General features: G+C 37.6%; 1 protein-coding gene across 3 annotated transcripts in view; it reads left to right on the forward strand.

The window, feature by feature from the left end:
- The first annotated feature begins 13,088 nt into the window (after positions 1-13,088).
- LOC103141826 (serine/threonine-protein kinase PAK 3) overlaps positions 13,089-27,885 on the forward strand; it is a 33,498-nt gene continuing 18,701 nt past the window's right edge. For 2 of the 3 annotated variants that reach the window (XM_007557615.2, XM_007557631.2), the window contains exon 1: positions 13,089-13,300. The gene's annotated coding sequence lies outside the window, so the exon portion shown is untranslated. Of the gene's footprint in view, positions 13,301-18,380; positions 18,448-27,885 lie in introns of those variants that run through there. The other variant, XM_007557623.2, reaches the window with a different exon arrangement.

A 27,885-nucleotide genomic window follows, 5' to 3' on the forward strand; every position in this document is an offset into this window, starting at 1 on the left:
CCATAATTGAGATTTCAGGCTCTCACAAAGTTTTAATATGAACATTTATTTTTTTTTAAATTTAACTTTAATTTAGTCCTTATGTGTAGCCAGTTTGAATAGAAAAAGAGGAAAGAGAATCAAAGGGCATTGAACAAATTCATTAGTGTTAACTGCTCTTGAGAGATGATGTATCAAGCAACCATTAAGTAATCGGCAAGGGTCTTTAAGAGTCTGCTGATAATCCATAACATGCCAGCAGTTCCACCATCTGCTGTTAAACGGCGCTAGTTTCTCTTCGCCCATGTAAGTCATGTCTGGAAAAGTTCCACAATATCATACATCAATATCAGACAAAAACAGACTTCTTTTTTTCTGTGCACTCAAAGTTATTGCCTTGACTATTTTCTAAGCAATGTAAATATTTTGAATATTTAATATTTATAAATCAATTCGACCCCCTCCCAAATAACACCCCTTTAATAAAATAAAATGATGCAAGTATGCAATCCCTATAGGAAAATTTCTTTAGTGCAAATTTCTTTAGGTGAAATCTGAGCTTTTTTTTTTTTAATCACAGTGCGTTGCCATCTTATTGCTTCAGGTCTTAAAGTTGCACAGTAATAAAAGTATTCACTCAGCCCTCCAAATCGTTAGATTCAGTGTTCTAATATCTTCCATGGCCACAAATGAACTAACTCCCAAACCTCGTGGCAAGCAGTTACAGAAGAGTTGAGGCTGTTATGGCTGCAGTGGGTGGGCTCACATCATATTAAACCTTCTGGATTAGGAATTTGCTGCCACTCATGCTCCTACGTGTGTGAACGCAGACAGAGATTTAAGCAATTTCGTGGCATGCAAATATGCCTTTATCCAATTGCATTTGTTTTAACCTCCATAGTTCTGAGTTATGGTATGTAATAAAATAAATGTCTTTGACAGTTTAAGTTCACTAGTGTAAAGGAAGAGGATAAATAAGCATAATTATTTATACATGGGAAGAGTATAGAATCAGACCTAAACAACACACCTTGTTTTGTTTTTTTATCTGAGTAGATTGGGCTTTTGTTTCTTTCTTATCACAGTGCATTTCTGTATGGAAATATACAATGTATTGCTAATGTATTTAGCAATACATTGCTATAGTTGTAACATGACATTTTTTTGTCATGTTACAACTATAAACTTCAATATGTTGGATTGACATCAGCCAACACCAAAAAAGCTCATAATGTGGGAACTTTTGGGAAAATGTAACATGATTTTCAAATGTTCCTGCAGGTAAAATATGTAAAGTGTGGTTTATATATTGAGACCCCTTTACTTCAATACTCTAACAGTGTCACTGAGCCTGAGCTATTCTGCAAAAAGGAATGGGTAAATTTAGTGTGTGGACGTGAGAAGGTAGTAAATACATTTCCCACAAAACTGCAGTGGATTTGCAAAGACTGGCAGAATACAAATGCATGCTGCAATTTTTATTTGCACAGCATTTTAAAACCCACATAAGAACCAGCTGTTCTTCCACTTCAGCATTATGCAATGTAATACTTTGTGTTTGTCAGTCATAAAAAATAGCATAACATTAGAGGTTGTAACATGACATTTGAAAAACACTCTCTTTGCAGTCACTGTTTGATCAGCTAAATGGAAGCGTATAACAACTTGTTCTCGAATTCACAAAACTGCTTTAACAAATTGTGCCAATGTGACCCACATATTCTGACTTGAAATATAAATCTGACTTTGACTTCAATCTTGTAATATGTTAACTCCTGAGTAAAATGGAGTTTTTCTTCCTGTTTTGAAAAAAAATGCATTGCTTTTGAAATGTCAGACACACTAATATATCAATAATAAACCGAAGGTGGCGCTAGATTGTTTTCCAATTTCTGGAGCTGTAACAATTCCCTCAACAGCCACGAGAGGGAGCTCAAATATGCTTTTAAAAATGTCCATGTCTCTACACTTGCCTACAAGACACTTTTATTTTCCCTCTGCATATTTCTTGCAAGTCCATTTATTCTGAAAAAAAAGATCCTTTTCTCTGCCGTGATGCATTGCTGTAGGTCAGAAACAAAATCATAAACCTCTGCAGATTATAGCTTTGCCATAAATTGAGGTTCTTAGGCATAAAATACCTGATGGTACCTGCATCGTACAAATGATTTATGACGCAGAACAACAGAGCGGCCTCGTTCCAGTAGGAGAGCACCGTATTTTGTAACCGTGGCACCAGGAGGGTTTATGTTACAGATAATATGTCGAATTGAGAGACATCGACACAACTATTACGTAACAGATCATTGCTTTTAAACGTATAGTTAAAAAATAAAATATTTTATGTCCAAAGCAACTCTCCCTAATCATGGTACATTGTATGTTTTTATTATTTTGTAAAAGTAGGTGATTTATTTAGATGTAACCCATTAATCAAAATATATTAACAACAATCTATATTCTAATTCAGGAAAAAGTCTTAACACCGTACCTTCCAGTAGCTTGTGTCCTTTCATTGAAATACCATCAGTCTTGCAGTCTCTGTGTTGGAGTAAAGTTTCTCCCACTCCTCATCTTCAGCTGTCAGATATTTGAGGGTTTCTTTCATGGACAGCTTGTTCAAATTCACCCCACAGCGTCTCAATGAAACCAAGGTCCAGGTTTTGACTTGGTCCAGGACTTTCCATTTCTTAATTCTTAACTAGTACTTGATGTATTAATTGGTATGTTTTTGGTCACCGTCATGTTGCAGGGTTCAGTTTTTTTATTTTCTGGTGTCCAAAGGATTACATTTTAGACTTATTGGTTTAAGAACATTACAGACATATTGTAGACTATTTGTTAAACGGTGCTTTAGGTTAGTTAGATTTGTTTTGAAACCTTCTTGAATTCCTTCAGCAAAACCTCAAACAGCTCTTTCCTGTCCTGCTTTTCAGTCTCTCTTCAACAGTAGAACCTTATTTAACACCACATTTAACCAAACACAGAGTATTGTAGACTGTACTAATTTCAATCAACAATTAGTACTTCGCAAACATTTACCCTCAATAGCGATGTTAATTTTTTTTAAAAGAAGAGTCTATTTTTATCAGTCGACGACAAAAAAATAAAAAATAAAAAAATAAATCTAAATAAATGCTTGACTCAAAAATTGTTAATTGATATTGCTGTGTTTACCCACTTACATATTTCTCCTACTTTTTCAGTTTCGGATTGTCAAACACGCTTTAATGTTTGATGAAGAAACCTGAGCAAATACAAAAGCTATCCAAACCAACCTGGCACTGGTTTAAGTAAATGGCCCTTTGTTAAATCATGAATTAACTGGGATTAACCCACATTTCTAAAAAAAAAAAAAAAAAAAAAAAAGCTGAGTTGAGTTTCACAAGCAAAATCCAGATTTAATTAATACTTTTAATAGAACCCTGTTGATTGCATTTCCTCAGATTATCTCTGTCAAATATTAAAATTTGTTTGATGACCTGAAATTCAAGTGTGACGAACAAGCACAAACACAAGAACTCTATAAGGAGGCAAACACTTTTTCACAGGACTGTATATTGTTCAAGGTAACAGTTTCTACAGTACATATATTTTCTGCACAAACCTTGTGCTGAAATTAAAAAGACAAACACAATAACATGAGAAATGCAAAACAAACTTGAATGTGTAGGGAAAAAAAAAACTTTTGGGAGGTGTCCTTCAAAAACAATACCTCCAAATCCATTATTCTCCACTACTGGGTTGACATCATGCTCCTAATTGGGTTCCAGATCAGTGCCACAGACTCTGCTGGATAAATGAGTCTCCCCACCCCTTCCCCTTTAATCTCTATAAAGGCAAAAAAAATAGGAGTGAGGGTACCTGGTCCCCCCGCCTGTCTCGCTCTTTCTCATGTTAATGTGGGTGCGGTCCTCAGTCCTGGGCACCATCTGCCCTTCTTTAGGGTTTTGGGCCCCAAGCTCTCCAGACGTGTCTGATTGTTTGTGTGTGTCCAAGCAGAAAGCGGTGAGTACACATGGTTCATGTGGCCGAATAGGCTCGTCCATCAAGAACACGAGCCTACTGTTCATTAGCCTGCATGTGATGCAGGGAGGGGGCAGCTCGCGTGCCCCGTATGCAGCAACTTCAGGCCAATCCATTCTTGTTGTGTATGTTCACGTTTTATGTGGGATGTCGTCGTGAGTGACCGTTGGCTGAGGGACAACTCGACAGGTCAACATATTATTGGAAATCTCCTTTAAATAATTCGGTTTTAACTGGGATACTGTGATTGTGAGCGATGTCCTTTTGGCTGACCCTTTTTGAGCTGAGCTTAAAGCAGAATTTGTTCCAGTTTTGTCAGTATCCAGTCATGCTGCGCAGTGAGCAGATGGAGAAACAAATGAGAAGAAAAATGATTCTAACTTCTCAATGCCATTATCTGCACAAAGTAAACATGCAAGTGTTGCAGGGGTACAAGGGTATTAAGCTGTACAAGCACAGGAACAATCAAAAGAAGACTTATAGTGCTGTACACTGAGGAAAGAATTGAACTTTGTCAGATTAGGACCATAAATCATAATGTATTTTGGGGGAGATTTTAATTGATATGTAACGCACAGAAAGTGAAGTGTGAAGCCTGATTGTAAAGTTCAATTTCAAAAGTAAATTGAAAGTCTGAAAATGTGACCTGCATATATATATGTGTGTGTGTGTGTGTGTGTGTGTGTGGGTGTGTGTGTGTGTGTGTGTGTATTCAACCCATTTTACTCCGGTGTACCTAAATAAAAAATCCAGGACAAGAGGCTGGGCAAATTCTCAGAAAAACAGCCAAGAAGCTAACTGTAACTGTGGAGGAGCCGCAGAGATCCACAGCTCAGGTGGCAGAATTATTGACAGAACATTTTGCTTCGCTATATATGTCTGATCTTTAACAGTAGCAAGAAACAAGCAATTCTTGAAAGAATGTAAAAAATAAAAAATAAAAATAATAATCTGTTAGCAGTTTGTCACAACCCACACAAAAGACTTAACAAAATGTGGAAGAAGGGGTTCTGATCAGATGAGGCCAAACCTTTGACCCTGCATGCAAAATGCAGGGTCAAAGTGATAGTGGTGACATTATGGTGCCGGATACTTGTGTACCTTCCACGGGGAATAGTCAGAGCCGATGGGACGACGGATGGAGGTTAATGCTGAATAGTTCTGGGTAAAATTATCACTTGAAATTAGGCTAAAGATTCCAGCAAGACAATGAAACTTAAAATCACAGCCTGATCTACACAATGTTTAGATCAGTGTTTCTCAACCCTGGTCCTCACCGCCCCCCCTGCCCTGCATGTTTTAGGTAATTCCCTTCTGCTACACACCTGAATTGTATCTCTGGGTGATTAACAGGCTTCTGCAGTACTTGATGATCATGCAATCATTTGAATCAGCTGTTCTGGAAAAGAGGCACATCTAAAACATGCAAAGCAGGGGGGCGGTGAGGACAAGGGTTGAGAAACACTGGACTAGAGCAAAGCATGTCCATGTGGTAAAATTGCCGAGTCAACGACCAGACTGAATCCAGCTGAGAATCATTGGCAAGTCCAATCTGACTGAGACTTGACTGGGAAAAACTGTTACTCTGTAGATGTACAAAGAAAGACCTTTCAAACATTTCCTGAAAACCATACTTTTCCTTCAACTTCACAATTATGTGCTACTTTGTGTTGGTCTATCACAGAAAATACCAACAAAATACATGGAGGCTTGTAGTGTTATGAGAAACTTTTGCAAGTCATTTTGAAACGAATTTAAACCAAAGGAAGTGCTGCTCTTAAGCTAGTTACGTTTTGAAATGAGTCAAAATTAAGTGTGCCAAATGGATGTATAATGAAAAGGATACCAGAATATTGTGCTTTGAAATAAGTAGAATTTTATATATGCCAAATCATTCTGCAGAAAGCATGAGTGCAAAAAGGAGTTCAAATTCTCTTCCAATATTCATTGTTCACTAGTAAAAAATTAAACAAAAGTAGACAAACAAAAGTTAGCATCTGCCTTCCTAACATTATAAGGAAATATCGTTTAGATTTTAGAAAAAATATTTTGTTCCCACGTTCTTTTCAGTGGACGTGTTTACTCTCTTTAAAAACCACGAAAGAGCTAGCAAGTTGATCCACCAGTTAACCGCCACACCACTGATGAGCCGATTATGACTTTCTATCGGGTCCACCCTCTTCATTTTCAAAGCTACATGCTGCTGGCAGCACCGAGATTAGTTATTGAACAGTCCAAGCAAAGGGAAACAAGGCTGCCTCAGAGCCACACTACACAATGAGCCAGCTGTCAGTGGGTGGGGCTTGTCCAAACCAGTGTTGTCATGGGTAGTGTTCATTTTTTATTTTTTTTAGTTGTCCTTTCAGAGCTAATAGGTGCTCCTATTCGGGTCTGCTGTGCGCTGATTAATATTGACTCAAGGCTCGTTTGATATCTAGCGAGCCTGCAGCGGAAACGGATGCACGGGGGGCTTTACGCAACACAAAAAGGCCAGGAAAGGTGATGGGAATATGGATGTTCTGTGGTTTGTGAATATATATGGGGAGAGATTTCAGTTAAACTATTGTATTTCAGAATACAATGTCCCACAGATGGCACAGGTGGAATTATTAAACCTGTTCAGTTACACTTACACCTATGTGCTCAGTGACCGGTCTTTCACGCAGATACTTTGTCTGTAACACCACGTTACACCAGATTCTTACATTGTCTTTCTAAATGCACAGCCACACAAAACCCCCTCTCTCTAATCCCCAGAGGCCTCCGATTTGCCTCCCCACACCTGTTTTACATTCAGAGATGTGTCTCTGAGCGTCTTCCTGGCAGTATCTGAGCTTACGTCCTTGCTGAGGGTTTTAAATAACTAATGTGCCGGCCCGCTCTGCTGCGCTAATGAGAAACGTGAATTGCTCTAAACTAATGTTGAAGAAGTAAAGACTCAGCGTTATCACCTACTGACAAAGGAAATTGTTTTGGATCACGCAATTATCAAGCAGCAACTTTTCACACCACATTATCAGCACAAACTCCAGTTTTGTTTTAAGTCCAAGATTTCAGAATGAGGTGGATTTTTGGTTGTTGCAGATTGTATTACACAAATGCCAAATGAAAATGTCTACCAACCTTTTTAAGAGCACGGTGTAAAGACTATATTACAGACTGGAATACATGCCATGCTGAATCCTGTCATAGAAAGCAGGAGTAGGAGAAAGTAGGAGAAAGTAGGAGACATCTTATCACGTTAGGGTTTGTAGGTTTTGACCAAGTTCTAAGTTATAATGTTTAGATTTTAACAAATGCACTTTGTGGATTAAATCATACAAATAAGATCTTGATGTTCAGTTTGAGGCCATTTTTCTGCAATAAAACAACAGTTCACTTGTTGTTAGTTTGCAATTTACCACACAAATCATCTAAGCCCATTAAGCCATTTAGATAAATGTGTGAGCCATATAGGAGGAGGGAAACAGGAAAGAAATCTCTGCTCATATCAGCTTTGTATCTATTGGTATTGCTTGCACAGCTTCAGAGAAAAGCTTTTTGACATCAGTTTTATTTACAAAGATGACAAATCTTGCCTGCACTAGATAACTCTCTTTGTGTATTCATTTGATATAAACCCAGATTAGTTGGTCCCAAAGGCTGAAGCTAATGGCTAATCCCATAAACTGTTTTAATCTTTAAGCAACTCTAATCAAAAAACATCATAGCTGGCTATGCCATTATATTATGAGTGTTTAAACTCTTGTCACATTTGCATTAGGTGGCTATTTTACAACAAAGCTATTTAAGATTGGGAATTTAGACGGTGACCCAACAAACAACTCTGAGTAACTGTGACCAGAAAACTCTTAAGATCTTGTACATGTTTCATGTTGGAAGGAAACTCTTAGTGCACCATTTCTTATCTCCACTTAAACTACAAGTAACTCTTATCTGGTCTAGTATAAAAGTTTATAATATTGTATTTAAAAAAATAAGATTTTTTTGTAGATTAGAGTTCTTTTAAAATGGTGGTTTTCCTCTCTAACCAGCTGTTAGCTTTAGCCTGCAGAACTAATTAATGGGGGTTTTACAGCTTCAGGTGAAATTATAATTGTTTGAAACTTCCTTCTTCATTTTGAAAAGCCTGACATATTCCTTTAAAAACATTCTAAAGTGTATTGTGATACAATTTTATTTTGTCAAATTTGGTTGCCTGGCAATATTGACCCAGGTGCTAAATGAAATATTTGAGAAAATATTGCAATAGGTGAGGAAAAAACATGATCACAAATGAAATCATAATTGTTATATTCAAAATTATGATTAATAATATTATTACAAATTGTGTTTTTACAAAATAGTGCCAATCTGAACCTACCAAAAACTACCACTTTGCTCAAAAACACAAAATAGGATCAAGTAAACATTATTACCACCAAATCATTTCTTGAATAACTTTGTTTAAAAATCTCCACCTGCATCAACATTATTATCTAACTACTTTTTCATTCTTTCATTTATAAAATGAAGCATTACACCATCCTATGTCTATAGTTTCCCTTCTTTAGCTAAAAACATAAACTTGTTTTAACAAGATTACGTACATGATGAGAAATTTTATTAAAGCCAGAAGCAAAAAGCAAAGTTCTGCAGGATTTACCTCCACATACTTTACCTCTTCTCGTATATCGTCATTTCCTGTGTGGCTTGACTATTCCCTTTTACCTCTACTCCCAAGGCGCAGAGAGCTCTGCCATAATGTGATCATCTGAAACATAATTCGATATGTTTTATACACTGGTGATTGACCGGTGCTGTGATTATTTGATTCTATGCCAAAGAACCCATCATCTCCTGTTTCCTACATTCTTTTTACAGAACCACAGTTTTCTTCTTGGACTGATCGTCTTGTTCAGGCTGTTCAGGACAAAGCAGCACAGAAGCATCGATGTACGGCAAACATAATTTTGCTAACTAAACTGTGTTTGTGTTGACTTAAGACTTGACTGGACCTTCCTGGTTGGTAAACAGACATTCACCACCAAATGCAAACATGGAATTGGACTGCAACCCTTCTATGCGATACAATGACAAAAAGAAAACTTTTAAGAACAGAAATTTGAGGGCTGACCCAAATTTTCCAACACTGGTTAGTATTTAGCTTTCCAAGTGAAATTGTCATTTAATTCCCAGTGCTGTCAAGCGAGATAAACGGGAACATAGTAGAAAACTATATCCATGACAGAATCTATGTGGGACAGTGTTTGTGCATGTGAAAATGGGTGATACTATTTGTTTTCCATGTTCTCCTGTGCCATTTTATAGCACAATCAAGCAACAATTCAGTTGATATGAAAATACTGTATATATCAAGCATAGCTTAAAAGAAATTTGTCTTCGCAACTTGATGCCGTGAAATTGGCCTCTGTCTCTTTAAGAAGCTCCTGCTCTTTCCAGCACGCTGCATTGAGCCCGTCATCAACACAACGCATTTCAGTTATGTTGTCATTTACAACCTTACTTAGGAAAGTTGTGCTGAGAAGGAGTTTGTATGATGAGCAAAGCAGACTCACAGCTGGTCTTAGCTTTCCAAAGTGCTAAATCACAGTTAATTTTTGATTTTACAGAAGGTGATATTTATTTTTCCACAAAAAGATAGTGAGTAATGGAATATGACAGATTGTGATCCCTGATCAAACCAAAATAACTATAAATACTGTTAGATATTATTCATTTTAGTGACATGGTCACATTTTGTTACAGTTGACTAGACTTGGAACAGAATATTGATAAAGTGGAATCACTGCCCATCAAATCTGAGCTGGATCTGATGCGCGATTGGCCAAAAAATTTTAATCTGTGCATCTGAACTGCAAATTACTGTAATATTTATTGCTGGACAGTTGTTTTAGAAGCTGGTTAGAATAAAAAAGAATGAACATACCTTTAACCGGGATTCATCCCTATGGATGCAGGTTTTGTAGAAATATCGTTGAGAGCCTTTTTTCCTTAACTTTGCCCACCAAAGTGGTAAGTTCCAGACTCAGCTTCTTACAAAATGTCACTGCAGAAATTTGTTCTGCCTCTAAGGATATTTTTAGGATTCATTATATAAATCTGATCACTGACAGCAGTCTATGGATGTCTTGCTCGGAAATCCAGCTTCTTCTGTCAGCGCCTGATCTGATCTCATAAGTGAGCTCTATTGAATATTAGTCAGTTTTCTATATTTTAAAGAAATTTCCATGACTCACTGGAGCCAAACTGTCGTACTTTTGCATCAAAACTGTCAATTTTAATTTATTTGCTTCACCTGAAAAGAGGTAAGGGATTGCCTCTTTGCGGATAATGTGTTTCAACGTGCATGTAGGTTATTACCTTGTTAACAGGAGGTCTAGATTCAGGGCAGCCCCTCATAAATGTTTCAAGAAAACTTTATAACTGTGCAGGAAATGCTATGACCATTATTTGTTTTGGGGAGAGGGTAAAGCTAGAAGGAAAAAGTAATAACTGTGGAATATTGTTATTCTCTAGTTATATTTGTGGACCAGTGACAAAAAAAAGACAGATTTGCTCAGTTTTCTAATTATTTACAATAAATGTCACTTGTGTAGGAATTAATTTATTAGCTAAGGCTTGCAATCATAATGGCAAACATAAATAGCAGATATTTTCTGTCAAGTTACGCTTTTTCTTCCTTCTTTTGCCAATGAAACGAAGCTGTGACGCTTTACCTCAGTCAGTTTAAGTGTTCAGTTATCCCAGGTGTCTGTATTACATTTTTCTTCATCCCCCCTCATCTCCATACGTCATGGGTTTGCAGTCAGGATTTATTTAAACATCCATTCCTGTAAATCTGGAGAAAAATGTATACATGGGAATATTATTTTTTTATTTTTGTTTTTAGCTAAAGAAGGATTTTTCACAAGAGTTTTAAAATAAATAAATAAATATATTTATTATAAAGGTCACACAATGCACCATGTGTAGCTTCAGGATGCTGTATTTGGGTATTCGTTGTGGTCTCCGTTTGAACAGCCATATTACTCTCCGGCTGCGAATCGACATTACAGGGGTTGTCAGGACAACCAGCCATGATTCAGGGAGCCGCGGGTAGGCCTCCACCTTGGGGTGGAAGCCTTAGCCGTGAGCCCGAGCAGATGCTGGGACTGTCAGCCAATCACAGGTGAGACATAGGAAAAAGATGACATCATAGGCAAATGAGGACAAATGTGGAAGCTATAGTGGTTGCCGTGTCCGCCTGCTTACAAACACAACCACCATGGACTGATGTTGAATATTTCTGCTTTTTACCTGTCACGATATAAAAGAAAATCCACATCATACATGACAATTTTAGAGCAAAAAAAAAAAAACTAAAATAAATATTTTTGAATGTAGTAATAAATCTGAAGTCCAAGCCAGAAGGTTTAGATTAGAGATTTCATGTTCACAGATTTTTGGTCAATTTCAGATCGGTAGCTCTTGTAAAGCTACAGATGAACCATTCAAAATATTTCTTTTTAACCCTCCTGCTATAAGGAGCCAATCATTTTAAGCATGTTATCAATATTAGGAGAAGATGTGACTTTCTTCCTTATATGTGTGTGTAGTAACTGTAAAAAAGGGTCCAACTAATTTAAGGCAAACACAACCAAGTGGGTCTCCACACTTCTTAAAAACCTTAATGTCAAATATTAGCAATTAGGCCAATCATCATGATTAACATTAACAACTATAAACCTCCCTGTCTGTACAGTTTTACTACTCAGGTTTCCAAATGCAGTTTTCCTTCAAACAGTTTCCTATGTTGTGCCTCCTCTGACTGTATTTTAAACCCCTGTATTGAAAATAAGTGATTTTGAGTTTTCATCACACACTGACTTCCACATCCCCCCTAAGATGTGACCTGACAGTGCTAGGATTTGATATTTAAGTTTTGTACCATCCACAAATAATTAGTCTTGCGTACAGTTTTGACTTGTCCAGTTGTTGCTATTTCATGTGTTTTGAAATGTCTCTTAAAACCTTAGGAATAACTTTTAGTTTTTTTTCTGAACGTTATTGAAGTTATTTTTAAATGCATTATTGTTTTACAATAGATATATGCCAGTTGTACAACTCAACCAGAAATACTCAACAAATCAAAAGTTTGGAAGCAAAGCCAATGCAGAACAAGCATTTTGAATCAATTTCAACTTTTTGCAAGCTCAGAAATGTCTGTGTGATCAGACATTACTCTCTCTGGTTTGTCTTTCAGATACACAGTGATTGTTTTTGACAAGATCAAAGAAGGGCTTTATTTTTGATTGGCAAGAATCACAACTGTGGTGCAAAAACACAAAAAACATGACATTTTGAACAACATAAAGCCAGGGATAAATTATTTTGTAGAAATTATACTATTAGAAAGAGAGATCAATATACCTGATAATTATAGTATATGATGTGATAAGTGAGTTTTTATGTAATAATCAGTAATTTGTTTTCTTATACTGTCTTATACTCAGAAATGTAAAACTTATTTTTTATATTATTATTTTTATTTATTTCAAACATGATATGAGTATAAAATCACACACATGGACAAGGAATGTAAAAGACATATTTTTATACCACAATAATCTTAACATTCTTGAAAAGGTGGAGGAAAAATCCCATAAACTCATAACAATTTTTCAGATCGACCCTCATTATTAAATCAAATAAAAAAAATGGGTTAATTAATTTTCCATTTTATTTGGGTTTACATAAATGCATCCATACATCCATACCCACACACACTCATATGGGTTGTTAGCCTCAATTTACATACACGTCAGTGCTCACTCATATTTCTATATCCTGTGAAAATGACCTTAAACTGAAACTAATGAAAACTTCTCTGACAGCTGCGTGTGAGTGTGTGTGTAATATAACTAAATGTTTAGGTTACATTCAAAACTGTAAAATCTAAACCCAACTCCCTCCTGTTTCTCGTTTACAGGTTTGGTCTGTTAAACGGAAAACCAACCGCGTCTGCCCTTCGGCTGTCTCCGCCCCTGGACCTGCTGCCCGTATTAATATTCAGCCCTTCAGCCAATCAGCCGAGCTGGGTGGATGACATCACGGGCTAGGGAACAGCGAACAGCCAGTGAAGCATCCAGCCTGCCGAACAAGCTTTGCTTTTAGGGTCAGGAACTGGTCTGACAAGAGAATGGCAGTCCTGCCTTTAAACCGTCACTAGGACTGTTCGGCTGACGATGAATCCAGCGGGACTCCAGGCCCAAAGGCGAGACACCGAGCAGGAGAATGTGAAGACATATTTCAGGTAATTCCCTCTGTGTGTAATGCAATAAGGGATGTGGAAGGGGGGAGCAGAGGAGAACTGGAGGAGGAGGGGAGAGGCTGTGTATGTAGGGGTTGCTTTGTAGCCTTCCTTTTTTCTTCCTGCACTCTGCATTCTGGCCTGCTAATCAGGCAGCTGTTTCCTCAGCAGCTTCTCATGTCTTGGGTTGAGATGGGAATAGATGGCCCCGCTGGAGGAGCTGGATGCCTTTTATATCATCTCACACTACCCTGTATCGCATCACCTCTGTGTGCACCCCTTTACACCTCACAAATATAGCATCCTTATTACTTGGAATCAACGGTGGCATTTGAGCAATCCTTGTGTCAGTGAAAGTGTGTGTGTGCGTGTGTGTGTGTGAAATGCAGCAGCTGCAGTGGCTAGAAAGAAGCAATGCTATTTTTGGGAGCTGGTGTGTGTGTGTGTGTGTGGGTGTGTGTGTGTGAAATGCAGCAGCTGCAGTGGCTAGAAAGAAGCAATGCTATTTTTGGGAGCTGCTGGATGGATCAGAGCTGTAAATGCTGATGTGGATGGGCTGGAGATGGATGGTTTATGTGCTGATGGATGCTCTTTTTGTTTTATTTTTATTTTTTATGTGAGCTCTCCTCTGCACCGCCTCACTTATGGTCTCTGGGAAGGGATGCACACACACTCGGAGACGCGCCTCCGTGTCCTGGCTTCAAACATGGTTGTGTGCAGCAGCAGCAGCAGCAGCAGCAGCTTCATGGCGGCTGTAGTGACAGGGAGAGATATACAACATCTGGTCACCTGACTTTACTGGGGACCGGAGTGGGGGTGGGTTTTGTGAAAAACCGAGCTGATCTATCTCGGATTCCTCCCCGGCCGTCATCAGCAGAGGAGGATGGAGGAGATGACTGCAGAGCCAGCTGAATCTGTCTCCCCTGCAGCCTCTCTCTGTGTGTGTTGCAGTGGTTGTGTCCTGGCCGCCGGCGTGCAGGGAGTGGGAGATTCCTCTCGCAGGAAGCGCAGTCATCCTGAGCAGGAGCAGGGCCTGATGGGAGACCTGTTGTCTGGTGTGAGGAGAATATTAGGGAGTCATGTCAGCGACTGAGGGAGCGCCAGATGATCATAGAGGGGAATTGGGGGATGGGTTAGTGAAGGTGCTGCTCTCTTTGAACATTGATCTCCGTTACACTTCTCTCCCAGAGACTTTGCCCTCTAAGCATAATTTCTCCTGCTTAATACTCGTCATTTATATAAAGTAGAAGCAACCCATTTGCATACTCTGTACAGAAATACATTTAGCCATATTTTTCTCACTTGTATCAGACTGAACTTTACTTATTTTCCATCAGTGGGGATTACCAAAATGGTTAATATTTACTAAATCCCAGATTACTGAGAAACTTTAAGCATTTTGTGAGTGGCCATGTGAGGATTTCACAGCTCTGTAAATGTTTGAGTTAAATGGATGCAAATCTGTGGATGTATTTGAAGGCAACACCTCAAACACTGCTTCCTCGTCTGACATCATGGAAAAACCAGAGAAAATAAAGCAAGTAATGAGGAAGAGAGTTTTGAACCTCCGCATGTTGGACACAGTGATCTGTTCAGCCACTTTTATTTCTATGTCCTGTGTCATAGAAATAAAAGTGTTTTGGTTTGAAATGTGTGTTTTAGCCCCAGGGCTGTCACAATAACACATTTTCCTGGACGATAAATTGCCCCCCGAAGTTATTGCAAAAAACGATGATGTTGTTGTGCTTAGACCATTTTCAAGTTATAATAATGCGAGAACACATTCTTACAGATCAATAAACTTTAAATTCTGATGAACATTTAGCACTGGAACTGGAAGACATTTTAAATATCCACTATGAATAAATAATAATAATAAAAAACAGAAACAAAAAGTTAAATGAAGTCTGTGTTAACAAAACTGTCCTTCAAAATAAGGGCTAGTTGAAACCAGATCACCAGACCGAAGACTTTTATCATCCAGTTTTTGGCAGAAAAAGAGAAAAACGATAAATTATGCAAGTGAAAATTATTGAGTTTGTTTTAATTTGTCATGCGATTAGTTGATTTATTGATTATTGTGACAGGACTAATTAACCCCAAAGCAAAAGCTCTTGTGAACATGTTTGCTGAAAATACTACAAGTATGTCATTATCTGCAGTGAAATTAGTCAAGCACCAGCATTGACTGAAAAAGCACTCAGCTAGGAAGAAGCCATTGCCTGAAAAAATAACCAGATTAGAGTTTGTAAATACACTACAGGATAAAAACCTTATTTATTAGAGTATTTTGGTCTGAAACTAAAATTGAAGTGTTTATCCATTATTTGTAGAAAAAAAGAGGAGAAGCTTGCTAGGCTATGGACTTGGCAGCATGGATGTTTCTTAACTTACACTTATTATCCAACCCAGACATCTTCAGTGCTGCATCACTGGATCATTGGGTGGTTTGGGTCTCACCCAGTCAGGGTTGATCAGGCCCTGGCTTGTGTCTAATAGTTTGTGTGCACCATATAGATGGCATCATGAAACCTCCCCACCCCCCATTGTGGTGCTAAAAATGCACCATCAACCACAACTAGTTTGTGGAAAGGAACCAAAAACAATTAACCCAAGTTATAACATTTAACGCATTTTTAACAAATATAAAGGCAATACGTGTACAGTTAACAATAATTATCTCATTAATCTTTAATTGCCCAAATATAAATAATGAATTAGTCATAACAACTGACCTCCAACAACAAAGGTTTATTCTAGAGGTTTATCAGACAATAAGAAAACACAAGGCTTTGTGTCTTTTTCTGTCTTATAACTAAACACTGTGTTTCAGTGCAGCTCTTTATCCTGCTCTTAGACTGACGGAGAAGCAGCCACTTCAGTTTTGTCAAGCTACTGAAGGGTCTTAATCAGAAGACAGGTCGACAATCAGTCAAAGTTATGGTATGCCATTAGAGCAGAATTACTCTGTGCTTATGCGTCCTGCTATTCAGCGATCTGTGAGGCTGTTGCTGGATAATCAGTCTCCATTGCTCTCCTGTGATACTCCATATGTCACTTTCATCATACTCTCATCACACCTTTCTCTATAGGAGTCCGTCACGAGCAAATTGGCTTTTGTCTGTTCGGTAAAAGGTTGTTCTGAGTTATTCTGCATGTTAAATGCGCCTCTCTGGAGAAAAATGAAAGAGACTCATCTCACAATAGTTGTGTGTATTTATATGCTGGAACTGAAATACAGGTACAGTCGCGACCCCCAGTGTAGTGCTTGTGGTGAATATAGAGCGGTTTATTGTGGTTTAGCTTTTCACGCTAATGTTCAAAATCACTTTTATGGTTCAAACAAGTTTAAGTACATAAAACTATTTCTATAGTTTATCATAAATGTGTCGTTTTCCTTACTGCTTGACTGGAACATTTTTTAAATTTTTGTTTTAATCTATTATTTCGGCTCATGTCATCTAACCTGAAGTTTTTAAAACAGCTAAGCTAATGAGCTAACAAATAACTGATGTGACGCACAATCTAACAGTTTTTAAGCAAAATAGTTACTTGATACTTATTGTCTTATTAGCAACAATATGCTTTTTATTACAGTTAAGCACTTCTTTCAATAAATTTAACAAATTCTCTATAAAAATACAAAATGTTGTTCCATTGTATCAGGTGTTTTATTATGCTTACATCTATCTTTGTAGGTATAAATACAATGCAAAACCATACATTAAAACCCAAGTGATGCTTATAGGAGTTTTTTTCTATTTTTGTTAAATGCATCTAGTAAAGAGTTTAATAAAGGCAGAATGATTATTTTCTAAAATCTGTTTCTTGAATCACAAATTAAAGGGTTGATAAAAGTTGCGGTTGGTTGTCCCGTAGTTTCCTGCAGATAATGTCTATCTACAGATAATAATTTTTGCAAACTAAAATTTTTTTCCCAGCTAGATTTGCTTTCCTGAGTGGGGGATAAGAGTGGTAGCCTTCATTCAACCAGCTGACCAGCAGTGTGCAGCTACTTATTTTTTTTGTCTGTCAAAAAAAAAATCAGGTCAGCCTGAAACATTGTCAGCAAGGTCACCTTGAACTCTAGGAACGGTATTCTTTAAAAGCTTTGCTATAGGTGTTTCTTCTTCTTTGTTTTTTTTAAGGTTTTGTAACACTAGCTGCTTTTATTTGCTGTAAATTGCACAAGGAATGAGTAGAGAGACGGGGGAAAGACTTGCATCAAAGGCTTAAGGGTCAGGAATCAAACTCCAGCTGCTGTGGGGACTAGCGGCCTCGTACATGGGGCGCTCGTTTTTACCACTACTATACGCGCCGCCTGGACCAGGCCTATTTCTGATTAGTGAGTGCATAGTAGAAGTAGCTTCCAACTGTGCTCTATTTATTCCTAAAGGTATCCCTGACAACACATGGCAGAAGCAGGACTTTTTTTTTGTGCACTGAGACAATGTGCGTTTCTTTTTCCACGCTAGCCTCATTGTCTCCAGGAGTATTAGCCGTGCTCTTCTGGGCTGTCCTACGTTTTCCACTTGTCACCGTAACCCAACACAAGCAGCTTCTCTTACCTCAGCCCAGCTAACAAAAGCAGCAGACACAGTACCTCATCTTGGCCTGCAGCCTGCTAACTGGGCCGGCCTGAAACATGATATCGGGCCACAGAAAACGCATACAAGGAGACCTCCATCTGTTGAGGGCTGCGGTGCCGCCGTTGAGACGGGTTATCGTTTCGGGCTCTTGTTGTGGCCCCGCGTGCGGGTTGCTCCTTGTGTGTGTTTTTAAGGTCACGGCAGTTCTTGCAGTAGGTGTTTCAGAGCTCCAGTCTGTGTGTCATGGATTAGCATGTAGGATTGGAAGCCATCTGGCCATTTTGTCTTAGATAGAGGAGGGGGAGTAAGCGAGGGAGATGGATGAAGAGAGACAGAGGAAACACTCACACACTGACACATTGACACAGCTCCCTCTGTAATCTCCCCGCTTGATGTCTGTTGCGACTTACAGCAGGTTTACTTGCATGTGTGACTTTATGTGTCGCCTCCTCCATAGATATCCATGTCGCCTCACCTAGACGTTCAACACAGGGACAGGACAAGACGTATGTTGGGGGCAGGGTTCCTACGAAGGCTGGAAAGTTATGCAGTTTGATTTCAGTATGGAAAAAACAATTTTATTATTTTCTACCTCATTGCCTAAATTTTTTATGTTCTTCTTTTCTTCCTTGCGTCTTCACTTCTTCATATGCTTCCCTCTGTCCTTCATCTCCTTCCTTTCTTCCCTTACATCATCTGTTCCCTTCCTTACTTACTTCCTCTTTCTTTCTATCTTTCCTTTCATGCATCATTCCTTGTCTACCTTTCCCTCATTTCTTTTGTTCATTTCCTCCCTCGTGTGTTTTCTCTCTCTTTGTCCCTTTCGTCCTTGTGCATTTATTTTCTCTCATTTCTTCCTTCCTTTCATTTTTACCTGGAAAATGTGTAGGAGCCCTTTGGGAGGATTTCAGTAGAAAGTAAAACCTGATCCAACCATCAGGAGACATTTTTGATTTTTAAAGGAACAAATGATACGTTAACTGAGGCTCAGAGGACTGCAGAAAGCGGCGTGAAGACACAGTAACAAAAGACAAAATATGTTAAAAGTAATTCTTTTGGAGAAGTTTTAAAAATGATGACTGAAAGATGAGCCTTTTGAATAAATCTGGTTTTTTGCTTATACTTTTTCCCGTCTTCTAATTCTGTCATAAATACGTTTGGAGGCTGAAATCCCTGATACTGTTTAAGATTTGACAAAAACCGTAAGAGGCTTATACATCAAAGGTGTTTAAAACCCCAGGTTTTAGACAAACAAATAGATCAGTCATACTTATGTCCATGTAATTTAATTAGTTTAGGTAGAAGGAATCCATTAGCCACACAACTGAATATCATCGACCCTGTTTCACCGTTTCAGTTTTCCCTTCTCTCTACGTTCAGGTGCCAATGCAGTTTGTAGCAACTGTCCACATCTTTGTTTATCCACTTGTTGACACAAAAATGACTCTACAAGATCTGCAGGCTTTTCACGCCCGTCCTCTGATCCATTACAATGCCCGTTTTAAACCTTTCAACTCGACTATAAGCAGGTGGACCAGCTGGCGTGGCAGGAGGGAATCCACTCCCCTAACCGCCTCCAGCTGGCTCTCCAACAGGCCTACCGACGCCACACTGTTAAAGAAAATACTCCACTTGTAGATAACGCAGGCTAATATGGCAAAAATATTTCTGGTGCAAAACAGGAAAAACTTCATTTTTATGTTAAAGTTCAGGAAATACTTGTTTTGTTTTTTTTTTGGTTTTACCTGCTGAGTAAAAAAAAATCAAGTTTTTGTGCTGCAGCAGAGCAACATTAAAAGTTAAAATTTTCAAACTTGAGTGCATTTTCTCACTTTGGAAAAAATCCTTCATACAATTAGGTGTTTTTTTTTGTTTGTTTTGTTTTTCTTAGCACTGCTGCTACAATAATCAGCAGTTTTGTACTTTTTAAAAGTTGATCAATATATTTATTTAAAATTTCCTGACCAAAGTGTAGATTTGATTTGTTCTTTTTGCTGTAATGTTTACAACCAAAACAGCCCATTTTCAGTTAAATTAATTTGTTTACAGCCGCAAAAGGTTAGATAACCCTTTTTTTAAATAAATATCTACCATAGGATGTTTATTCAGATGATTAAATTATAAATCATCTGTTTCCATGTTTTAAAATGAAATAAATATATATTTTTTTACTTTTAAGGAGCTAATGTGTAAAAGATTATGTTAACACTAACACCTTTAGTGTCAGTCTTATAAGGGAGGCAAGTTAAGATCTTGTTTAGTCAAAGCTAAAGAATGAAGTAAAACAGCAAATACTTAAAATGCCTTTCACAAATACAAAAATGCACTAACAATCACAGTAGAAATCCATTTTTATCTCACAAGACAGGCCATGACAAACCGGTTCAGCCGCACCGGCACCGCAGATGGACCCGGCGGTTGTTCAGATCAGTCCACAGAGAGATGGAGGGCTCTGATTCATTTATCACTGAGTTCATTCAAACTTTGCTTCTTTCACTGACTAAGCACATTGAGATGCAGCTTACGAAGGCAGAACCTAATTAGATTCTGGCAGTGATGAAAAGTTAAATGACTTTGCTTTTGTCTTTTGTTTATTCAGGCTCTATTTTTGCTCTGAGGATTAAAGCTTGTGGACGGTGACGGTGTTGCCGCGAATTTAACAACACTGGTTTACATTTTAGTCAGACTGATATGCAGCTTTTTGAATTTTCCATTGAGGAAATCCCTGGCCTAAAAACAATTCCCTGAATTCAAAGAACTCAGTTTTATAAAAAATCATTTTGATAAAATTAGAATGATTACTTTGTGGTGATGGAGGGACTTTGGTCAGATGTGGAGAAACTCTTAAAATACATTCAGCTTTTATTGCACAAGCATATTCTCACACCGATTTCTTTTCTAACCAAGTTTTAATTTGAGTGCATTTATTCATTGGCGAAAGCAACGGAAGTTAGGAAATAATTTAGAATTCCACATTTATTGGCACCGTTATTATTCCCTATAAAATAGTGCAATCAGAAATGACTGATTTGATGCAACATTTGGTCAGATTTGAAGGATTATGTGTTGACACTGTCAATCATGCTCGTGTACGTGTTGTTGACAACTTCCTTTACACGTCAAACTAAAGATTGCAGTTCGCTACAGCTGCACTAAAGGGTAGTCCCACAGTGTACTAGCCCACACTGTGGGGAAGGAGCTATAACGCAGCAAAGAGCAAGCACGTACACGAGCATGATTGACAGCGCTAAGACCCTCCTCTTGACTGTGACTGGTTGTATTTCTGTGGGTGGCTGTAGGACCACAGGGAGGATTGTTTCCACAGATTATCTGTCTCATATTGCACTGTCATTACATATTTTTATAAAAGTTATTTACTGCAGCTTTAAAGTGATGAGAGTATCTAGTAATATTTAATTAGTAGTACCTGACCTCTCAGGTACTACTAATCTTATGATCTGACATAAGATCCCATTTGTCTGTGTTCATTTGGCCATTTGTAGTGAAGAGTGATTCATTAGTTTGTTACTCCTCCATAGTAACAAAAGAAGCTGTCTAATGTGGAAGGCTCGCCAAATTAAAAGCTTTTTCTGTCCAACCATCATAAACATCAGTGATTCACGTTTGCTAAACCTAAGACTTTTTAAAGTTAACTGTCAAAAAAAAATCTAAATGGTTCACCATTAGCCTGCAGCAGAATGATTGTCCAAAAGATTTGACCAAATCATGACAAAAATGGTTCAAGTATTACCAGCAAGGGTGAGAAGTAGTAGTAGTAGTAGTAAAAAAAAAGAAATCTTAAGGTAAATGTGAAATTTTTCCAAATTTGACAGTGACGTCATGCTACAGTGAAAAAACCTTAATTTATTTTACTTAGGAGCAAAGGATAAGTCTGGAAAGAGTTATAAATTATAGGTCGTTTTATAGTTTCTTTCCATTTATTTTATCTAAGATCACAGAAATTTTAATAAACATCCAGAACCTGGAAATTCCAGTGAAATCATCGTTAGCAGATTAACAGAATCGATTTAGTAAGTTATTAATAAACAGTGTAGAGCCTTTATAAATGCAGGAAAATCTTAACAAAAGGATCAAACATATATTTTCTTGTACATTGATACTTTTCTTAGTGAAATAGAGTAAAGATTTTGAACCCCAGACAATAACCAGCTTCAGTTTCTTTCCCTGATGGCTCAAAGTGTCAGAAGACGAAGCTTTTCCCAGCTAATAGACGTAGCTCATACATTTTTATTATGTTAGCCACTGTGAATGCTATTTGTGGCATCCATTTACAGAGTTCCTTCAAACATACATATATGTGAAATGAGAAAGCGCTTGTGTCTGCGCATTAGAGAGCAAGTTCAGCTGAACTAAATATTAAATGACAGAGCGCGCTCTCACGCTTCCCAGCAGGAGAGTTTAGGAACGGATGATGCCTGGTAAAATGAGAGGCTGTGGGGATTAAGAAGGCCCTGAGTGTGGAGTAACCTGTTTTTTTGTTTTGTTTTTTTTTGCCTTGTTTTGAAGATGGGGAACTTTACACCGCTGCCTGCGAACAGTGGTTTATTTAATACAATCTGTGTCAACCAGGGGGGAATTTGTGAGTCAGCGTTATTGAATGTGTTTGATAGGAGAAACAAATTAGCTACTGGTATGACATTAATGCAGGCTAATATTAACATGCTATGCTAGGCTCATTAGGCTGATGCTAATTAATTAGTAATGGACAAAATCAATGTGTTGGAGCTTAACATTCAATCAAAAGTGCAACGCGTTTATGTAATTAGGGTGAAATTAAATAAATCCTGATTAATTCTAGTAAACCCGTTTTAATTATGTGATTTTTAGAACCTAAATCTTAGGAAAAATCGGGATCAAATTTGTCATAGATTTATATAAATCACACTAATGACAAATCTGGCATTAAAGTTATCATACCCTGTCAAAAGATGAATGTATCAAAAGATATAGATGGTGACTAAAATTGGATTGGAGGTTTTTATACACAGGTGCTCTGTGAGAATAGAATGATAAAATATTTAGGAAAAAAAATTACTCTTTCAACTTCTACATCAGTGAAATAATCTTAAAATGTAAGCAGTGTGAGTCTGCGCTCTGATGAACTTCTGAAGGATCCAGTGTCTCTCTGTGAATGGACATTTATAGTGCAAGAGCAGCTATTGCTTTCATTTAGCTCTGCCTTTGATATTGTGTAATCATGCTCTAGTTGGCATGTCATTATTGGATTTAAGCCTTTTATGCCACCACGATTAAAAGATGTGTTTGGTTATCCCCTGAGGTGCACACATCTCCCAAAAATACTGGTTGGGGAAGAAAACGGCGCTTTCATATTTAGCTTGCTTTGTTGGTTAGAATACAATGGTGTGCTTATTGTTAAATATTACCATGTAAGGAAGCCAAGACGTTAACAATGAAGTAATTGGTCATTTTGTATCGTTAGAGTTTCTCACCAATAAGTTGATTTTCAAACTTTGCTTTTTCGTCAGCTAAATGTGTTTCTGGGGTGTTTTAATGTCTCAATATTCTTTGTTTCCCCCATATCCATTAAATATGAGCCTAGAGCCCAAACTGAAATGAGGGTAAACAAAGCGTTCTGGTTCTCACAGGCCTCATATTACAATTAAATCTTTATTACTTAAACACTGGCAGCTGTTTCATTCTAGTGTGAGCAACAGGCTGGAGTTGTAGTTGTGTCAGAAAACGGAGATTCCAGGAAAAAAGGGACGACATGCAGCGGATGGCCGGAAGCCAGGACACAAACTTTAGCCGGTTGCAAAAAGGGCGTAATGCCTGCATACAGGGTGTTGCTCAACCAGTCCAACCACCATGCAGCAGCCGCCGCCTGCGTACTGGCTTTGTGATATTACTTTGATCAACCAACATGTGCCTCGAGGTTTTTTATAAACCTACAGAATAAATGGAGGATATGTATCACTTATAGATAACCTACGAGAGATTGAATTCAGGCATACAAATTTTGTTACGTTAGAAACTGGCTTGCTGTCGCTAAGCTATAAGAAAAGAAAAGAAAAAAAAAAAACGTAAACAGAGGCCCAGTTTTGAGCGGGACCAGAGTTTATTGAGTCTGAGCCCAGAAAAATACGGGTATTCATCCATCTTCACTCTCCTCTGTCACATTCTCACCCAAATAAGGTAGAGCGCCCCGGAGCGCTACTGTCTGAACTAATAACAAACACTGAAACTGTTATTTATCAGCTGTTGTACTTTCAGTTGACTGCAGTACTTCAAGGCTACTTAAGGTTCCTTGTAGTTGATGGTGCCTTGAAAAAAGTATTTGTACTTCTTAAATAGTTGAATAAGTGTAACTTTACTGAGTTTTATTGGTTTTTATGTGATGTACTCATAGTAGGAAACAGGGGTGAAGTGGAAATAACATAATGAGGTTTTTTGTTTTGTTTTTTCACCAACAAAAATACAGAAAGCAAACGGCATCATGAAGACGTTGGAACACACCAAAATATACCAACCTAGAATAGAATAGAATAGAATAGAATAGAATAGAATAGAATAATATGACAAATATTCTATTCCTTCTATGAGGAATATTCTATTCTACAGGAGGTTCAAAAAACAGTTTATATCAAAGTAAGTTTATATGTTAGAATGGCCTAGTTAAATTCCAGATCTAAATTCACATGAGAACCTTAGGTGAAAAATGTCTTTTCTAGATGCTCTCCTTCCAGTCTTACTAGTTCGAGCTTTTGGAAAGACGAATAGGTAAAAATAAAATGGCTCATATCCCAAAAGACTTGCAACTGCAGTTGCTGCAGAAAGTGTTTCCAGAAGGCAGGAGGGCTGAATACAAATGCATGCCAAAGTTGTAGGAAAAAAGTTGAAAACAATTGATCATTTTTCACAAAAAATCAGAATACATTGGCATTTGTGTTTGCAGTGAGACTATATGTGTGTTTTTTAAGATGCTTTAAGATGATGTGAACTTTGCAAGAAAGCAACAGAAGATAAGTTATGAGTTTCCTAACTTCTGCAGGAACATTTAAATAATTTTACAGTAGTTATGCTGAATTTGGGACATCTATCAGAAAATGCTTAACATATTATTTACACTAAGCCTCCCTTGAAACTTTCCTTTCCAGCACCGTGAAAATACTTTTTTTCTGATTCAGAGGTGGTCATTTCATTCAATCAGCTGGGAGACGAATGGATTCCACCATGTTTTCTGTCCAAATGCAGATCAATGGAGTTGGATCTGTGACCATGCCACTGCAAACTCAGATGTCTGTTTCCACTCCACACCTTTTAATTAAAATTAAAAAATCAAGTTACGCTTAAGATGGCCATGAGAACTGAAGTAAAAACAAAACCAAACCAACCTGACCCTATGTGGAAAAAGTAACACCCATGCGATCCCCATGTCAAATCACACATTAAATGTGATTAAAACCAAATGTTTTGGTTCACTAGTCACAGCAAAACCTGTTTTCTGACTGAACGTTAGAATCAAGAAATCACTGAAACAGAACCTGTCGAACAACATGAAGTAAAATCTCAAAAAAGCTTCTTTACCTGCCCAAATGTATGAAATCATCAAAACACAAGAAATCTGTAAAGGAGCAAATTCACCTGAACAAGTCAGAGTATTTTAAATCCAGTAAGTGTTTTATGAGATTAAATTTTGAAACTGTATATTTTTGAGTCATTATCAAATAACGTAATTTAGGAGGCGTAAAAATGTAAACAAAACCTAAAACCTGTTTAAGGGTGGTGGTGATTTCAGTATTAGTAGGTTTGGTCCTGATGGAAATTTTCACAGCCTAAAAGAAAAAAAGTTTAGAGAGAAAGCAACTGCTATATTTTGCACTTTCTTGTTATTTCCTACAGATTTCATCTATGCTTGTTTCATAAGTATGAACAAACATTCATAAAAATAGTTTCCTCATTAATAGCTTCTTCATTGTGCTTAAATGTTTTGTACATTTAAGCACAAAACAGTAATAGTTCTTTACCTCATAGATTTTATTGCACATTACTTGTATTTTTTATTTTTTGTAAAAAGAGGGCACACTTTATTTATTCTCAGTTGAAATCAAATGAGCATAAAGTTGAAACAAACAAAGTTCTGGGATTTTCTAGAATCTTTTGTGGCTTGTTTGATCGATTCCCCCTCCAAAAAGCGAGTGTTGCTTGTATTTTTAAACCTGTGGCGTCTGTGCTGCGACTCTGGGGGCTTCATCCTGACCTTGAGGAACCAATCATGTGAGCAGTGTCATCGCCCCACACGTTTTGATTCTGTGGTTTTTATTTTACTATTTGGTGTTTCTGAGTGTGTTTGTTAAAAGCGAGTGATTGCTGTCTGAAGAGTGACACAAAAGTGGTCATAATGAGCTGTCCGGAGATCTTTAAGATAAAAAGAGATGACAATAGTCAAAGCTGCTGCAGCAGAGTTTCCCTTCATTTCTCTTTATGCTTCGGAAGTCCTCGAACTGTCCATCCCATCCAAGTAATCAGCATCCTTCAAAGACGCCCGGCCAAAGCCAAGGCAAACCGAGAGCGCGTCCTAATCAGGCACAGGGAGAGCCGGGCTTATGGAGCCCTGCCCCCACTGCTGGGCCATTACTGGACTGCCAGGGGTTCAAGATTGGAGCCTCCTCATATGTTTGCCATTCAAATAAGCATTAAAGTTTAAGGGGCGCAGAAAATTCCTCTGCCTCTTGGATAATTTAATATTTTATGGGATGGAAATGTGAAAATGTTCACAGTAAAATCTGAACTGAGCTGGTTTGTTTTGTGGGGGTTTTGTACTTTTTATATTTTGTGGTAGCTGCTAAAGCCTATGGGGGTTTCAGATGGAGGCTGCAGGTGGAATTTTGATAAATTATCATTCTGTGGATTGCAGTGCGATGTTCTTAACTTTCCCTCAGTTTCAAGGAAAAGGAGCATGTATCCTGCAGTGCACAATGCTCAGAGACGAACTTATGTGTGATTTAGAAAGAGATTTAGCTTGTTTCAAGGACGGCGTTCTCACTGACTGCCTTCCCTGCATGTCAGTCTGCACAGTAAATAGGTCAGTGTTTTATATGAGTGAAGAATCACTAATGTCTGAGCCTTCATGAATCTGCCTTTTTTAGCCGTCAGGCCCGCACACCAGCCAACAGCTTCATGAGCCAGCTGTCAGGCATGTTATTAGTAAAACGGACTCATGGCTTTCAGGGCTGCAGATTTGATTTACTTTTGCTGTAGAGCTGTGCAAAGTGTTTCAGCAGACTTCCCAAAAAAATTATGTGTGTACTATATTTCAATTCTCAATATATCATGTTTTGCATTTTTGTAATATATTCAGCATGTTGGTTGAGCATGTTAGCTGCTACCAACATGCTAGCTAATATTAGCATGGTAGCTAACATTAGGGATTCCAACTTTGCAAAACTGAAACTAGGCGCACACAACAACTGTTTGTTTCTGTTTTTTTATGGGCTTCTATGGCAGCATAAATCTTTAGAAAATATGTGTCGACTTGAAAAAGTTTTAGAAGTAAAGCAAACGTAGCCTCAGACTTAAAGAAAACAAACTGCTGAGTTTTTGGCCATTTTTATTCTGAGAGTGGGAAGAATTTGTGACTATCATATGTTTTATTACTGATGATGCCAAAGGTGTGAGACATTACTATTGTTTAAACACATTTTTTCTAATTATACTCATTGAAATCAATCTAAAATTGGTTTTTAAAACTATTTAGTTTTTAACACTCTTGAAGATGTCACTTATTTAATAACCAGTGCTTAGTATAGTGATAAATTAATTTATATTAATTTTACATCTGCTTTATGCTTTAAAACATGGTATGTGTATTGTTACAATAAGCAAAAATATTATTTATGAATAATTACTAATACTCCTACATTTAATGGCACTAATATTTGAGATGAAATTTCAGTTCCATGTCTTTTATTTGTTTTCTTTTTTTTAAGAAAAGAAAGAAGACCAAATGCTTAAGAAACA

This window comes from Poecilia formosa, unplaced genomic scaffold, assembly GCF_000485575.1.
Source record: "Poecilia formosa unplaced genomic scaffold, Poecilia_formosa-5.1.2 Scaffold3, whole genome shotgun sequence".
NCBI lineage: Eukaryota > Metazoa > Chordata > Actinopteri > Cyprinodontiformes > Poeciliidae > Poecilia > Poecilia formosa.